General features: G+C 34.9%; 1 protein-coding gene across 3 annotated transcripts in view; it reads right to left on the reverse strand.

Annotated features, from left to right (window-relative positions):
* Positions 1-16,360, reverse strand: part of ADK (adenosine kinase) — a 494,505-nt gene that overhangs the window by 437,607 nt on the left and 40,538 nt on the right. The gene's annotated exons all lie outside the window — the stretch shown is intronic.

The following is a 16,360-nucleotide window of genomic DNA, read 5'->3' on the forward strand; positions in this document are numbered from 1 at the left end:
ATTAGTAAACTAAATAAGGATTATAACTCAATTACAGAAGGCTGAAGAAAAGACAAACTAGATTTACACTTAAATAGAACTACACTCTATATTATTAGATTTTTATGTTTTTATTTTTAAAAACCATTGATAATTATTCAAAATGACTAGCTACATATTTTCATTAAAGGAAATTTTAAAATTTGGCTTGTAACATGTCCCTGCTTGGCTACTGGGCCATGATGTGAAAAGTTGGGGCTCAGGAGCACATAGTCAAGAAAGAATTCTTGAGATGTCTAGGACCAGGAGACAGAAAAAGCTGCACTGGAATTGGGAGAAGTGACTGACTATATATTTTTAAGTTGGGAGAGAGTTACAGATAGTGCAAGTCTCTAAGGAATTTGGGAGCAAGGTTTCTAGGACCCTGAGGAGCCATTTACTATTGTCTAGTAAAACCTTAGTCAGGAGACCCTTTGGATGTGTATCAGTGAGCCATTAGTTTGTGTATATATGTATGTGTATGTATCTATGTATGTTACATCCAACATGGAGCTCAAACTCATAACCCCAAGAGATTAAGGGCTGTACACTCTTGTGACTGAGCCAGCCAGGTGCACCTACTGATTGCTCTAAATACCATCTATTTTAATGAGGATATGATGATGACAATGACAGTAATAGTAATAACAGCTAACATTTATTGAACGGCATCGTATCAAAGTAAAATTAAATATAATGCTTATTCATTACACAACTCCCAGCCATGAATCCTCTACCCACCAGAAACATAAATCAAACTATCTCCCAAATGGGTCTACCTGGATATCACATATTTATTGCATGCATGAACAAAACTGAACTCAATCTCTCCACTCTAACATGTCTTCCTCTCATACTCCCTAACTCAATTGCAAATACCATCATCTATTCAGTCACCAAAACCAAAGTTGGAATGTCATCCTCGTCTCCTTTGCTCTCTTCATTAATCGATCATTAAATTTACCTTTATAACACTAAAGTATTATTGAACTTTCTCCAAACCATCATTTCCTAACTACAATGATCAGGTTGCCATCCATCAACAACTCTACCACTACAGCCTCCTCTAATTTATCTCCTCAAATCCACCCATCTACTGTAGACACATGCTTTATATAATTTTAAACGTAAATCCGACCAGTCATTCCCCTGCTTAAACTCCTTAAGTGCTCTCCACTGCCCATAAAAAAGACAAGAGAGACATTCCAAGCTCCTTAGTAGCCAACAATAACATTAGCTAGTATTTGGGAAACACATAAATTATCTCATTCAATCCTCACATTATAACATCCTATTTTAATATTCCTTGTTTTTTACAAGAAAAGTGATCTTCCATAGATTAAGAAACATAATCAAGGTCACACAGCTGCAAGTAGCTCCAAAGCACACTCTTAAATCTCTACCTATAATGCCACATTAATGAGGTGATTTCTTTCTACAATTGTCTTTTCAGACTTACTAGCTGCTTAAAGGCAAGAAACTCTGTACTCCCAATACTTGGCCTGTGCTGACCACAAAGCACGTGCTCCAGAACATTTGTATTTAGTTGAAATGAACTATTAAAAATGTATTCGTGTTTAGGTAAGCCTTAGAAATACCATTTTCTCAATATCCAAAGTCGAGTCTGAACATCAGAGAATCCACAAGGAGTATCATCTAATGATCTATGAAGCAAAATAAAGGCCCCATAAATGAGTCTGTGTTCATTCAATTTCCATAGTTTAGATCTTATTTGAGAAGCTTCAGAGCAACTCAAGACTAATCACTTAGTATGTGAAATAATCTAAAAATTCAGAATCAAATGCCAGTTCATCCCAAAATCTAAGAACCTATAATTCAGAATAGCCCAAAGACCATTTTCTTTTAATGAAGGTAACAAGGTAACCAAGTTAAAAAAAAAGAAAAATTCAAAATTCAGTAACGTTTCCAAATACCAGCAATAATCTAAAAAATGTTATTGAAAAAATATTCCACTCACAATAGACTTTATTTTTAAAATACCTAGAATAAATCTAACAAAAAAAATGTGTATCTGTGAAGAAAATGATACAATTTTGTAATAAAACCTAAGCTGCACTAATATTAGTAACAACTAATCATATATGACTATTTAATTAATTAGGGGCTAGCTCAGCCAGAACAGGGTATGACTTGATTGTGGGGTTGTGGGTTCAAGCCCCATGTTGGAAAAAAAATAAAAAAATAAAAAAATAAAATAAATAAAAAAAGCCCCATGTTGGATGTAGAGATTACTAAATAATAATAATAATAATAATAATAATAATAATAAACTTTTTAAAATAAAAATAAATGTAATTAATTAAAATTAAATAAAATTCTAAAATTCAATTCATCAGTTGCACTAACCATATCTCAAATGTTCAAAGCTAAATGTGACTATCTGTTATCATATTGGACAGCACAGATACACAATATTCCCATCATCACAGAAAATTCTAGTGGCCAATCTGCTGTAGAGATAATAACTTACACTACATTTTGTTTTAAATTTAATCACTTCTACATGGTTTGGATTTTTTCCAAAACACAATTATTTTTATAATTTTTTAAAGATTTATTTATTTATTCATGAGAGACACAGAGAGGCAGAGACATAGGCAGGGAACCAGATGCAGGACCCCAGGATCACACCCGGAGCCAAAGGAGGACATGCTCAACCACTGAGCCACCCAGGTGTCCCTATAATTTTTGAAGCTAACAAATTTAGCAATGATCAGTACCATAAGATGTGTAAATCTGAAAAAAAAACACCTAACCATTTTGTAACCCTGTATTTAATGTATGTAGAGCCTATGAGTTATTAAAATATATAAAAGAATACCTAAAAGAAATTGAGATGTATATCTGCATAGATAGAAACTTATATATAGTAAAGATCTCATTTTTCCTAATTAATCTAAAAATGCAACACAATCATAAACAAAATTCCAAACATAATTTCTTTAGAACTTGACATCTTATTCCGAAATTTATGTACAAAAGAGCCAAGAATAACTAAAAACATTCTTGAATAAGAACAAAGTATAGGGACTTTCCCTATCAGACATCAAGATTTATTATAAAGCTTCAGTAACAAAATAAAAATAGAGCTGCATAAGTTCAAGCACAAATAGACTAGAAAAAAAAAATGAATTGGGAATCCAGAAACCAAGCTATATATAAATAAAAATTGGCACTGTAAATCACTGAGTAAAGACTGGAGTATCAACAATATAGTGATATGACAGTTGATTTCCCTCAAGAAAAAAAAAATTGTAACTGGACCCCTACTTCACATCATTAACAAAATCAAGTCAATTAAAGACCTAAATATACAAATCATAATGTTAAAACTTGTAGAAGAAATAATGCAAAGTAGCTTTACAAAGAATTAACTACAAAAGTGTCAGAGCATTTCATAATTAGTTTTAAAGCAAAACAATTATAGCTTTTAATCTAGGTAATTTGGTGGGGACAGGTGACTTGGGGACCCTACTCTTCCACCATCTTGCCCCCTCCTTGCTTTTAATCTTATATATGGAGTATCACTTGACACTCCAAATATAGTTTTACTTCAAACCTAACATATATTCATTTATAGAAATGATTCATCTTGATTTATACAAATTATCCAGTTGTAATCTTTGGTATTAAATAATCAGCCCAGAAATTTACAACTATTATTACCTTGAGTATCTTTGGAATGAATATTAAGTAATGTCTTTCATTCATGCTTAATTAAGACTTACCCAAGGTTTATGAGATTACATTATTAAAGATTCAGATTGGTAGGAAAAATATATTTCTTCATTCTAACTTCCTTTCTTAAAACTATTTTCATTTCTAATGATGGTTTCTACTTCCCAATCAGCTTGTCATTAATTCTCTTCATACCCTTATTTCTGTGATATTTATCTAGTGTCAGGAAAAATCAAAACAAACCTGTCATACATTCCTTTGCTTCTCTATCTATATACTTCTTCCTTTACTCTCCATTAACTAGTCAACACTCATCTGGAAGTATTTATATACACATTTCACCCTCCCCTTACACCCAATGTGTCTCTTCAGTATGCTAAAAAGATTATTTTCAATAGCCTACTTCCTGCCTTAAGTTTTCCTACTTATTTTCAGTCTTAATATTTTGACAAATCGGACACATCAAAACTGAGTAACTTAATTCTGCTTTTCTTTTAATTAGATAAAGATCTTACTTTTTTTTTTTTAATTCCAGGGGAAAAAACTGCTTTACAATCTTTAAATGAACAATAGGATATTTTTGAAGAAGTTTTTTAAATACAAATAAGTATCTAATTGGTATTTCAGAATGATGGCAATGCTTATTGTATTCTGAAAACAGGTCAATTGTAGGCAACATACCAACTCATACAAGAAGTGCATTGTTCAAAAAAAAAAAAAAAAGAAGTGCATTGTTCTGAAATCTTAGTCAAGGAGAGAATTGTTGAATGTTTCAAAGTCTCACTCGGGATTTATTAATCTACTCTAATGAATTAAAACTAAATATTAATAATTTTTAGAGTGAATTACACATGTTTTTCTCAACTATACACTACTGAAGGAAAACACAATTTCACTAAGCTTATAAACCTTTACATATCTACCATAACTTACACTGAAAAAACCTAGATATATAATTGAATTTTTCACTTTCAAATTAACATTTCCATAGTAAGGTAGCAGAAAATTGAGAGATAAAAAATAGAGATTTTACAATTAAGACAAACCTGTATTTCAAATCTCCGCACAATGACTTAGGTGTTTTTTTGGGACAGGAACAAATTTCTTAAGATCCAAATTAGGACAGCCTGGGTGGCTCAGCAGTTTGGCGCCGCCTTCAATCCAAGGCCTGATCCTGGAGACCCGGGATCAAGTCTCATGGCAGGCTCCCTGCATGGAGCCTGCTTCTCCCTCTGCCTGTGTTTCTGCCTCTCTCTCTCTCTCTCTCTCTTGAATAAATAAATAAAATCTTTAAAAAAAAAATCCAAATTATTCTTTATATGAGATATCTACCTCATAAAGTTGTCAAGACGACTAAACTGATACCATATACACCTAATACATGCTGAATAAATGTTATTTTTGTCAGATAATTCTTAAAATTTCATTATATTCTTATTTTTCTCTATACTCTTGAATATTTTTTGGATGGATCGGCCATTCTTTAGATTCAGATCTTTGCAGTGCGCAGGCCAATATGCAAAGATCATTAGCATATGATGGTTCTGATTCTTTAAAACACTGCTCTGAAAGCTGGACAAACACATTATATGAAAAATATATCTAAAGGCAAAAAAAGAAAGTTTTAATTCCCTCATTAATTTTAAATATGGAACACTTAAAATCCCACTTTATTTTTTTTAGATTTATTTGAGAGAGAGAAAGAGAGAGTGGGTGAGCACGTATGGGTCACGGGGGCAGAAGGAAGGAGAGGGAGAACCTCAAGCAGACTCCCTGCTGAACACAGAGCCTGAGGGGAGGCTCAATCTCATAACCTGAGATCATGACCTGAGCTGAAATCAAGAATTGGCCACTTAACCGACTGATCTACTCAGGCACCCCTAAAATGCCACTTTATTTATTTAAAGATTTTATTTATTCATGAGAGGCACAAAGAGGCAGAGACACAAGCAGAGGGAGAAGCAGGCTCCCTGTGGGTGGCCCAATATGGGACTCAATCCCAGAATCCCGGAACCACAACCCAAGCCAAAGGCAAACACTCAACCACTGAGCCAACCAGTAGCCCTAAAATCCCACTGTAAAAAGGTCTTTTCACAAAAATTTTTTTTCAGTGAGATGCTACTTCCGAAGTACCTAACATGTACCCAGAACAATGTTATCATGTACCTAAAATAAAAGAGTTTACAGACTTATCTTACAGATTTACTAAGATACTTTTCTTAATTGTGTCTCTCCTCAACAATGTTTATAAACCCTGCATGCAAGGCTTCTACTATGGATATTTAATCATATACCTAGTACAGGGCACCGCAGCCACACAGCTTGTTAGACGGCCAACTCTTTCAGCTCAGGTAGAGATCTCCAGGTCCGGAGATGGAGCTCCATGATGGGCTCCATGCAGAGCACAGAGTCTGCTTGACACTCTCTCCCTCTCTCTCTCTAAAATAAATTTAAAAAAAAAAAACCTAGTACCAAAAAAACCACTGAGCTCCCTTTCAATAAGAGATTAGTTAGGAAGCAGAAAAGAATGAGAGCCAAGAAAGTCAAAGGAAACTACAAAGAAAAAAAAAAAACCTCTTTTATACTAAACATCGCTTGTTGAAGAAATTACAAGATCACATAAATTAACATATTATTAAATACTTAGAGAATTTGAACAATCAAAGAGATTTGAACCTAAAGGAAGATAATCATTTATTTATCCAGTGTTTATTTATGAAGCAGAAACCAGGCCTACTCATTTAAAATCCTCAAAACCTGGCATGTAGTTATTATTAACTCATACAATATCCTTTAATTATCAATAATTTAATAACCTAGTTAAGAAATAAAGGTAGTTAGAAGGAATGGTGGAACAGGAAAGGAATAAGGGTCAAGAGACACAGATTCCATCTTAGGTTTATACTGCTAACTATAATCATGGGCAAAACATGGAACTTCTCTGAGTCTATTCCTTGGCTATAAAATGGGTATAGTTATCTCCAGATTCCAATCCATCTCAAAAATTCTACAAATCCGTAGTTATATATGCTAGCACACATATAATGACTGTGAAATATTACACATATACACCCCTTGGACATTCACTTAAATATGGCAAAGAGACTATCTAATCTTTCTCCCAAGATTCTGTTAAAATAATAATAAAGGTACAAAAAGAAAGGTAAAGATCTACAGGCTCAATCTTCAGAAAAAGGAGAGCAAGGAGCACGTGGTTGGCTCAGTCAGTAGAGCATGAGACTCTTGATCTCAGGGTTGTGAGTTTGAGCCCTACACTGCGTATAGAGATTACTTAAAAAAATAAAATAAAATCTTTAAAAAAAAAAGAAAAATGAAAGCGAATGAGGAATTTAGGTAAGCTGAAAAAATTAAAATCTCAGTTGCAACTGAAAGAGGCTATATATGATAGGCAAGCTTTAGCTACTTGCAGAAGCCCGAAGTCTCATAGGAACTGGATAAGGCATGGAGCTAAAAGTAGAGAAACAGACTATCATCTCACCAAAACAACTGATAATTCCTAAAATAAATTAGAAACCAAACAGAAACATCTCTTAACTGAGAGGCAACAGGCAAAACAGGAAAGATAAGGAGGGTCAGATCAAACCACCTACTTAATTATATTATCTTTGCTCTTTTACCCTATCCAGCTCAAAGAATAAAGTAATGAGGCTTGAAAGACTTTTCTGTAAAGAAACTGAAGAGACTCAGAGCACAGACTTCCAAATACTAATAATATTAGGGGTCACCCCTTAAATATAGGCTTTTAGTATAATCAAGTCACAATAAAGTCCTATTAGTCAACAAACTCAACCTATGCATACCAACCTTTCAATGAGGTTTTGAATGTGGGGTGTGGGCTGTGTATTTGAAAAAAAATTTGGGGGAGATGCCTGGGTGGCTCAGTGGTTGAGCACCTGCCTTCCTTCAGTCCAGGACATGATCCTGGAGTCCCGAGACTGAGTCCCACATCGGGTTCCTTGCATGGAGCCTCCTCCTCTCTCTGCCTGTGTCTCTGCCTCTCTCTTTCTCTCTGTATCTCTCATGAATAAATAAAATATTTTTTAAAAAAAGAAAAAGAAAAAACATTTTTTTGCTATATTTATTAGTATCTTTTGGCTATGTAACAAATTCACCCAAAACCTGGAAGATTAAGGGGACCTGGGTGGCTCAGTCGGTTCAGCATCCAACTCTTGATTTTGATTCAGGTCATGAGCTCAGGGTGATGGGATCAAGACCCATTTTGGGCTCGGTGCAGTCCGCTTGAGATTCTTTCCCTTGGTGCCTCCCCCCACTCAAGCTCTCTCTCTCTCTGATGAATGAAAAATAAAATCTTAAAAAAAAAAAAAAAGGTAAAAATAAAAGAGGGTTCCTGCGTAGCTCAGTAGGTTAAGCATCTGCCTTCCACTCAGGTCATGATCTTGGGGTCCTGAGAGCAAACCCAGAGTTGGGCTGAACCCCCCTGCTCAGCAGGGGAGTCTGTTTCTCCCTTTGTCGCCCCAGCTTGTGCTCTCTCTCTCAAATAAATAAAAGTTTTTTAAAATGCTTAAAAAAAAAAAAAAAAACTTGGCAGATAAAAACAATACTTATCATCCCACACAGTTTTTCAGGGTCAGGAATCCGGGAGTGCCCTAGTTAACGGATTCTGGCTCAAGGTCTTTCAAGAGGATACAATCAAGCTGTGAGCCAGAGCTGCAGTCATCTCAAGGCTCAACAGAGGATGGAGAATCCACTTATAAGCTCACATACATGGTTGCTGGCAAGTCTCTGTTCCTCACTCCCTGTGAGAGCAGGGAGGCCTTATCTGCAGTCACCTGGGTCTCTCCATAGGGTGCCTGAATGTGAAGACATGGCAGCTAGCTTCCCCCAGAATGAGTAATTCAAAAGAAAAAGTATGCATACAAACAAGTCAGAGAACACCTAAGGTGGAAACCACAGTCTCTGACAACCTAATCTGTCAAGTAGCATACCATCACACCTCTGCCGTATGTCATTCCTTACATAGCTCAGCCCTGACACAGTGTGGGAGGAGACTACTCAAGGGAATACCAAGAGGGGATCACTGGGAGCCATCTTTGAGGCTGGCTATCACAGTATTTCTTCTGTTAGCCCCTCCAAGTATCTCTGCCTCCTATTTTTCATATTCATGTGTAGTGCCCTCCCACATATTATACCAGATTTGGTCTGTATGACCAATAACATTTGGCAAAAGTGATATCATGTCACTCCTAAGATTAGGTTATAAAAAAAGACTAGTTTTCCATCTAGAGAAAATGATTCTTCCTCTCTCAAATCATATGTTGGTCCATGAGATAAGGAACTGAGTCCCTGAGTTCAAAAGCTCTTAGAAATGGAGGCCAGTCAATAATGAGTCAGCTGGGAAGTAAATCCACCAGCCACAGCTGAGGCCTGAAATGACTGCCTCTCTGGCCAAGAGACTGACTGCAACTTGATGGAAGACCCTAAAGAAGAACCACCCAACTATGCCACACTCTCAAATTCCTGATCCTCAGAAACTATCTGAGAGATACTAAATGTTTGTTACTTTAAGCAGTCAAGTTTGGGGGTAACATGTTACACAGCAATATATAATTTTATTAAAGCATTTAAAAAAAAAAGACTTTATTTAATTGAGAGAGAGAGGGAAACAGATTATAAGCAGGGGGAGGTGCAGAAGAACAAGCAGACTCCCCGTTGACCATGAAAGCCAGGATCCCAGGACTCTGGGATCATTACCTGATCTGCAGTCAGATGCTCAACCAACTGAGTCACCCAGGCATCCCAAATGCTTTTTTAAAAAATTATAAAAACAATTCAGAATGTTATAAACATTTTAAATTGTAGAGAGTGTTGAAATAAAATATCTACCTAGCCAATCTACTCTTCCACAACTGTTACTGTTTTGAACATATCCTTTCATATTTTTTATTCCTATAAATGGAATGACTGTTTAATATCTTATCCTTAAATATGAATTGATAGCCAAAAATCACTTAATACTAGTGGAAAGTCTCCATTGTGAAGGAGAAAGACTATGATAAATAATCAGAAAAGAACCAATCCATAGAAAACTGAAATAATGCAGGAAATAGAAGAGGAACCTTCAAAAAACAAATAAAACCATCTCTAATATGCTTGGACAGGAAAAAAAATTATATCCATAACACAAGAATGTTACATAATAATAATTTAACTAATAGCAAAAACAAAACAAAACAACACTACTAAAGCTTCCACAGAGAAAAAACTGTGATCTATAAAGGAGGGAGATGCATTTGATGTGCTGGCAATGGTACATAGATTCAAAATTCGCAAAGGAAACTCTAACCAATCAATAAGATGTGAAGGAAAAAAATTTTTAAAGATTATCACACATATGCAAGGATTTAAAAAAATGTACTATATGTAAAAATGTACACATACTCTTTCTCTTAGGAAGCTACTGAGGCTATGCTCCCCCCCACCCCACCCCCACACACAGAAAACCAATTAAGAAGATATGAGGTGTAGGAAACAAGAGATCCAAAATGGTTAAGTCACAGGGAAGTTCAAGGAAAACTGCTGTTTAAAGGGAAAAAAAAATGTCTAATACTACAATCAGTCCAGTTTGGAGCACAAAGATAGAGAATTCTAAACAGGAGGTCACCAGAGAAAAAGAGGTTGGAGACTTACTGATTTTGAGGAATGAGGAGTCAGAGGGCGAGAGGTTAATAGGCATGTGACAGATATTAGAGTTGTTTGAAAATTTCAGTAATTGTACAGAAAATGGTGCAAATGAATACAAGATAAAATTAAGTAACTGGAAGAAAAACAAAAAGTTTTATACATAATCACAGTCCACAATTTTGTTCACAATGATTATTGATTTGTTTGGACATAATTTAATAATATGAGGAAGATGAAATGGTAGTAGGTGAAAGAAAGCTAAAGCTTTCACAAGCTATCACAATAAGGAGTCAATATACAATATCTAAAACTGACAAACTCAAGCAGCTCCTAGCTGGCTCCTCAGTTGGTAAGTAGAACAATGTTACTCTTGATCTTGGGGTTGTGAGCTTGAGCTCCACCTTGGGGGTAGAGTTTTTAAAAAAATAAAATTAAAAATACATTTGTAAATAAATAAAAACCACCAAACCCAAGAAATACCTAATAAGATAGACCTCAAACAGTCCCTAAGCTTGGGACTACTAGACAGACGGTTTGCACGAGAAATTAACCTTCAGTTCACTTAGTGTCACAGTAAACATTCAGGAATGTATAGCAGTTGTTAGTAACTACTAAAACCTGGTCAGCAAGGAGGTAAGTAATCAGACTCTTCAAAAATTAAACATCAAGAGATTATAAAAATTCTGGTAAGAATGGCAAAAGCAAAGTTCTCAGAAGGACAGAGCAAATCCTCTCCACTGTCATCAGGAACATGATTAGGTTATCCCTTCCCACAGGGAATGGAAGATCAAGGGTGCCACTCTAGCAGAATGCTGTGTTCTGGAAACCATCCTAATAAATCATGATCTTGTAACCTTTCCCTATATTAAAGGAACATTTATTCTTTACCTCTCCAATCAAACATCCTTATCAAAATCGTACATAGCAAATATTAGTGTATTGTTTAGAACCAACCAGATAAAAGGAAAAAACAGCTAACAATTAAAAATGGCTGCTTTTGGAAAAATAGCATTTATGGGGGGGTAAGATAAAAGCAAGGGGAAAGGTAGAAGATACAGCAAAAAACTAACGTTATTCCTTATAAACCTTCAGTAGTAGTTTATTTTTTAATTAGCACTAGTTGTATATTGATAAGAATTTTTTTATTGAAACAGCCAGAGAGTTTTCCTAAAAATCAGAAACACATACTTTATCAAAAAAACTTTGATGGTTAACTCATTTTCATAGTGTAAGATACTAATAAATACAAATTTATTTCATTTACTTAGTACCTATTCCCAGAAATTATTCCTGAAAAAATTTACTTTTACACATCCCAAATGTAAAAAATACTTAAACATAGTCTGAAATGTAAACTAAACCTAGTCTACTAAAATAATAAACAATACTTTCAAAGTATATTCTACAAAAATCTATTAGGGTTAAGAATATGAAAGTCTTTACATTTATGATTAGGGTCCAAAACTTGTTTTTTATCTCCAAGTACTAATTTAAAAATCAAGGTTAAAAATAAAAACCCTCCCAAAATAAAAATATTAAGCTTCAGCTGGCCTTTTAGGATCAGCTGCTAATGAAACAAAGAAGCTACTTGAGCTACCGGTAGTAGAGGCAGACAGCTGCCAGATCATAATCATTCTGCTCACATTTGCATGAACTTTTAAAAACAAATATCCAAGGGCTCCTAGCTGGCTCAGTTGGTAGAGCATGCAATTCTTGATCTTGGGGTTGTGAGTTCGAGCCACACACTGGATGTAGAGATTACTAAAAAAAAAAATTTAATCTAAAATAAATAAAAATAAAAACAAATATCCAAAATATAGAGTAAGAAAAAAGCAAATTACCTTATACACAGTATTATCCCATAAACACAAACATGTACCTATAGGTTGTATATGCCTAAGAGATATCTGGAGGCATGTTTATCAAAATAGTAACACCGGTTATACACATCATAAAATTGCAAATTTCTTACTTTCTCCTTGTACTTTTATATATTATTTTATTTAAATAGGGACTAATAAATTGATTTCCTGAACAAAATCTCTCACACTAAGCAAATGAAGAAGCTCTAACTTCAAATTCATGAGTTGATGTTCAATTGATTTTTGTTGTTGTTTATAAAGCTTTGAGATATAACTAACATATTACACCCTATATATTTTAAGTATACATTTTGATAAATTTTGATATTTATATTCATGAAATCATCACATAATCAAAATAATGAACACATCCCTAGAAACTCCCTCCTGTCTCTTTATAATCTCTCCCTCCCATGTTCTATCACACCTTGCCCCATGCACATAAAACAAATATTGTCTTCTACCACTACAGATTAAATTGCATTTTCCATAATCTCATATAAATGAAATCATACAACATGTTCTCTCTTTTGTCTAGCACCTTTCAATGAACACAACTATTCGGAGTTTCATCCAGTCAATATTCAATGCATCTCTTTTTTATTCCTGACTAGTATTCCACCATACGAGTGAATAATCAGCTTAATGATTCACCTGCTGATATTTAGGTAATGTCCAGATTTCAGCTATTAAAAACCAAGTTACCATGAACATTGGTGAGTATTTGTATGGACATCTGCTGTCACTTCTGTTAAAGACCTTAGAATGGGATGGTTGGATCAAACAGCTGATGTACGTTTAACTTTTTAATTAAGACTATAAAACTCAGCGCAGCATTTTACAATTGCCATGAGCAGAAAGTTCCAATTCCTTTACAACTGGTCAATATTTAGTATGCTCAATTTTAAAATTTTAGCCATTCTAACAAATGTGTAGTAGTATTTCATCATGGCTTTAATTTGCATTTCCCTAATAACAAAAGTGGTTGAGCATTTTTTCATGTGCTTGCCATCCATATATCCTTGTGAATGTTTATATCTCTTGCCCATTTTTTAATTGCGTTGTTTCTTTTCTGATTGAGTTTTGAGAGCTCTTCATATAGTCTGATCAGTGGTCCTTTGTGAGACATATGCTTTGCAAAGATGTTCTCCCAGCCTGTAGTCTGTCCTATCATTCCCATTACAGTACCTTTCCAGTAGCAGAAATTTTTCATTTGTATAAAGTCCAAATCATCAATTTTTTTTTCTTTTATAGAACATGCTCCTCATTTTATATATAAGAAATCTTGATTTAGACCACAGTCAGAAAGATTTTCTCCTACGTTAACATCCAGAAGTTTTATAGTTTTAGATTTGACATTTAGTTTTATCCGTTAATTATATGATGCAAAACATGGGTCCAAGTTGGGATTTTTATTTTACTTTTTTTAAGATTTTATTAATTTATTCATGAAAGACACAGAGAGAGAGAAAGAGGCAGAGACACGGGCAGAGGAAGAAGCAGGCTCCCTGCAGGGAGTCCAATGTGGGACTCTATCTCAGGACTCCAGGATCACGCCCTGGGCTGAAGGCAGGCATTAAACCGCTGAGCCACCCAGAGATTCCCAAGTTGGGATTTTTATATGTGGATATTCAATTGTTCTAGCACCAGATAGATATCTTCAAGAGATAATCCTTTCTCTACCAAACTGCCTTGCACCTTTGTAAAAAAATCAGTTGTACATTTTTGTGTGGACCTTTTTCCAGATTTTCTATTCTATGCCAATAATATCTTTATGGTAATATCACTATTTTGATTACTGTAAATTTTATTGCAAAACTTTATTGTAAAATTGATTCCTGAATATTACTAGCTTTATAATAGTTCTTGAACTAGTAGTAGCTCTTTTGTAGATTTTATTAAATATTTTACATGTCTTTTACTTTTTCTTCTCTGATCGCCCCAACTAGAATCTTTAGGACCACTGTATACATTGTGAAGTAAGAGTCAACATCTTTAAATTGTTTCTAATCTTAGGGAAAATCGTTCAGCCTTTCACCAGTAAGTGTTAACACTATTTATCAACAGGCTTTTCCCTAACCTAACTACTTCAAAACTTACCACAATGCTACAACAATCAAAATAGTGTGGTATTGGCAAAAGGACAGACATATAGATCAATGGAATAGAACTGAGAATCCAGGCTTAATCTACAAGTCTAGGGTAATTGATTTTCATCAAGAGTACCAAGAGCATTCAATGGGGAAAAGAATGGTCTCTTTAAGAAAGAGTGCTGGAACAACTAGATTTCCACATACAAAAGAATCAACTGAATTTTTTTGTTTGTTTTTAAAGATTTTATTTATTTATTCATGAGAGACACAGAGAGAGGCAGAGACATAGGCAGAGGAAGAAGCAAGCTCCCCACAGGGAGCCAGATGCAGGACTTGATCCGGGGACCCTGGAATCATGGGCTGAGACAAAAGAGACATTCAACCTCTGAGCCACCCAGACATCCCTCAACTGAATTTTTAATAAGCATCTTATACAAAAATTAACACAGATCAAACACCTAAATTTAAGTGCTAAAAGCTATGAAACTCTTAGAAGAAAACATACACATATGTCTTTGTGACCTTGGATTTAGAATGAATTCTCACAGATGACAGAAAAACCAGAGCCACAAAAGAACAGAACAGAAAAAGTAAACTTCATCAAAATTAAATTTTTTTTAAAAATATTATTTTATTTTATTTTATTTTTTTATAATTTTTTTTTTTTTTATGATAGTCACAGAGAGAGAGAGGCAGAGACACAGGCAGAGGGAGAAGCAGGCTCCATGCACCGGGAGCCTGATGTGGGATTCGATCCCGGGTCTCCAGGATCGGGCCCCGGGCCAAAGGCAGGCGCCAAACCGCTGTGCCACCCAGGGATCCCTCATCAAAATTTAAAACTTGTGCATCAAAGTAAACTATCAAAAAAGATTTTATTTTTTAAGTAATCTCTATACCCAATGTGGGCTCAAACCCTAAGATCAAGAGTAGCAGGCTCCACTAACAAGGCAGCCGGGTGGCCCCAAAAAATAAAATCTTTAAAAATAATGAATACATAAATAAGAGAAAAGAACAAGTTTTGGCAAGAAAACAGAATTCTCGTACAATAGTGATAGAAAAGTAAAAGGGTGCGATCAGTGTAGAAAAGTTAGGTAGTGGGATGCCTGGGTAGCTCAGCGGTTGACCACCTGCCTTCAGCTCAGGGCGTGATCCTGAAGTCCCAGGATTGAGTCCCACATCAGGCAGAGAGAGAAGCAGGCTTCCATTCAAGGAGCCCATGTCTCTGTCTCTGTCTGTCTCTCTCATAAATAAATAAATAAATAAATAAATAAATAAATAAATAAATAAATAAATAAATAAATAAAATCTTTTTTAAAAAAATCCCAGGGATGCCCGGGTGGCTCAGTGGTTGAGCAATCTGTCTCCCTTTGGCTCAGGGAGTGATCCCAGGATCTGGGATCGAGTCCCACATCAGGCTCCTTGCAGGGAGCCTGCTTCTCCTTCAGCCTATGTCTCTGCCTCTCCCTCTTTCTCTCTCTCTCTCTCTGTCTCTCATGAATAAATAAATAAAAATCTTAAAAAAAAAAAAATTTTAAATCCCTAGACTTGGAAACTCCAACGGAAACCTCCTTGGTTCCCCTCTTCAGCAGCTTTGTACTATCACCCAATAAACTTTGCTTTAAAAAAAAAAAAGTAGTTCCCCAAAAAGTTAAACACAAAATTATCATATCACTCAGCAATTCCACTCCAATATATAAATCTTAGAGAAATGAAACATATGTCCACACAAAAACTCAAACACAAACGTCCATAGAAGCTTAATTTACAATAGACAAAAAAGGAAACAACCTAAACGTCCATGAATCAATGAAAGGATAGAGTGTGTGTATATATTCATACAATGGAATATTATTCCTCCATAAATGGAATAAAGTACTGATAACATGCTACAGCTTAGAGAAACCTTGAGAAACATCATGCTAAGTGAAATTAAGACTCATAAAAGGTTACATCCTGTATGTGTCTATTTATATAGAGTAAAATGTCCAGAATAAGCAAATCCATAGAAACAGAAAGTAAATTGGT

Source organism: Nyctereutes procyonoides, unplaced genomic scaffold (genome assembly GCF_905146905.1).
Source record: "Nyctereutes procyonoides isolate TBG_1078 unplaced genomic scaffold, NYPRO_anot_genome, whole genome shotgun sequence".
In the NCBI taxonomy this organism is placed as follows: domain Eukaryota; kingdom Metazoa; phylum Chordata; class Mammalia; order Carnivora; family Canidae; genus Nyctereutes; species Nyctereutes procyonoides.